The sequence below is a fragment of the Cucurbita pepo genome, unplaced genomic scaffold (genome assembly GCF_057944985.1).
Source record: "Cucurbita pepo subsp. pepo isolate OVF unplaced genomic scaffold, ASM5794498v1 scafford_109, whole genome shotgun sequence".
NCBI lineage: Eukaryota > Viridiplantae > Streptophyta > Magnoliopsida > Cucurbitales > Cucurbitaceae > Cucurbita > Cucurbita pepo.
This window is the reverse complement of record NW_028258012.1, coordinates 25,001-27,500: the sequence shown is the minus strand read 5'-3', so window position 1 is coordinate 27,500 and position 2,500 is coordinate 25,001.

Genomic DNA, 2,500 nt, shown 5'->3' with positions numbered 1-2,500 from the left:
CCCTTTGTAATCATCAAAAACAACAATTGAAAGAGAATACATTTAAGAATGACGTAATGGCTCCCCCTAAAAACATGCATTAAAAAATTATAAAATTCAAGATATATCACAACGAATAATACCAAGCTCAAGCCTATTTTTGCAAAAATTTTCTTCATTTAATGGCTTGGTAAAAATATCGGCTAGTTGATTATTAGAGTTTACAAAATCAAGAATAATATGTCCATTTTGCACATGCTCTCTAATAAAATGATGTCTAATGTCAATATGTTTAGTTCTAGAATGATGAATAGGATTTTTAGTTAAATTAATAGCACTTGTATTATCACAAAATATAGGCACACTATGAAATTTTAATCCAAAATCACAAAGAGTTTGTTTCATCCAAAGAATTTGAGCACAACAACTAGCAACAGCAATATATTCCGCTTCGGTAGTAGATAAGGCAACCGAATTTTGCTTTTTACTAAACCAAGAAACTAAGGAACTACCAAGAAATTGACAAGTTCCACTAGTACTTTTACGATCAAGTAAGCTTCCGGCAAAATCCGCATCAGAATATCCTACCAATTTAAATTCAACATTTCTAGGATACCACAATCCTAAATCAATAGTTCCAAGCAAATATTTAAATATTCTCTTAACCGCATGTAAATGAGATTCCTTAGGAGAAGATTGAAATCTAGCACAAAGACACACACTAAACATAATATCGGGTCTACTAGCGGTCAAGTAAAGTAAAGATCCAATCATACCTCGATAAGTTTTAATATCCACACTTTTACCTTTTTCATCCTTGTCAAGCTTAGTGGATGTGCTCATGGGAGTTCTTGCAATCTTACCTCCATTGAACTTGAATCTTTTGAGCAAATCTTTAGTGTATTTCTCTTGATTGATGAAGATACCATCCTTGAGTTGTTTGATTTGAAGTCCAAGAAAGAAACTAAGTTCTCCCATCATACTCATCTCAAACTCATTATGCATACATTTAGCAAATTCTTCACATAAAGAAGGATTAGTAGAACCAAATATGATATCATCCACATATATTTGCACTAATAGCATATCATTTTCTTTAATCTTAATAAAGAGTGTAGTGTCGAGTTTGCCCATTTTAAAATCATTCCCGATAAGAAAATTACTAAGTCTATCATACCAAGCTCTTGGAGCTTGTTTTAAGCCATAAAGAGCCTTTTTCAACTTATAGACATGATGAGGAAATTCTACATTTTCAAATCCGGGAGGTTGTTCTACATAAACTTCCTCCATAATATAACCATTCAAAAATGCACTTTTCACATCCATTTGATATAATACAAAATTTTTGTAAGAAGCAAAAGCAAGTAACATTCTAATAGCTTCTAATCTAGCAACGGGTGCAAAAGTTTCTTCATAATCTATGCCTTCCTCTTGACAATAACCTTGAGCTACAAGCCTAGCTTTATTTCGAATGATATTCCCATTTTCATCCATTTTATTTCTAAAAACCCATTTGGTTCCAATAATAGAAGTATTAGATGGCCTCGGCAATAATTCCCAAACTTTGTTCCTTTCAAATTGATTTAGCTCTTCTTGCATGGCTAAAATCCAAAACTCATCATTTTCGGCATCCTTAAGACTTTTTGGTTCAATTTGAGAAACAAAAGCAAGATTATTAAATAAATTAATAGAAAAGCGAGTTTTCACACCTTGTTCGAGATCACCAAGAATCAAGTCTTTGGGATGAGACAAGGCATACCTCCATTCTTTTGGCATTGATGAAGAACCTTCTTCCTTTAAGCTCACCTCTTCTTTACTCGTAACCATTTCTTTGCCGTTGTCACTAACGAGTAAATCTCCAAAATTTCTTTCTAACTCATCACTACAAATAGACTCATTAGAAATATTATTGCAAGATTCATCAAATACCACATGCATAGATTCTTCAATAACTAGAGTTCTCTTATTGAAAATTCTATAAGCTTTACTAGTAGATGAATAGCCAAGAAAAATACCAATATCCGTTTTTGAATCAAACTTTCCAAGCTTTTCTTTGTTGTTCAAAATAAAACATTTACAACCAAAAACTTTGAAATACCCAACATTCGGAATTTTGTTATGCCAAAGTTCATAAGGAGTTTTATTTAATGAAGGTCTAATTAAAACTCTATTTAAAATATAACAAGCGGTATTAACGGCTTCCGCCCAAAAATATTTAGGTAAATCATACTCATTTAACATTGATCTAGCAAATTCTTGTAAAGTACGATTTTTTTTTTTCAACCACACCGTTTTGTTGAGGAGTCCTCGGAGAAGAGAAGTCATGAGAAAGACCATTATCTTCACAAAATTTTTCAAAGGCAACACTATCAAATTCTCCTCCATGGTCACTCCTAATTTTAGTAATTAAAAATCCTTTTTCATTTTGAACTCTTTTTACAAAACTAGCAAATCTTTTCAAAACATCATTCTTATGTTTTATCATCAAACCCAAGTAAATCTTGAAAAATCATCCACTATA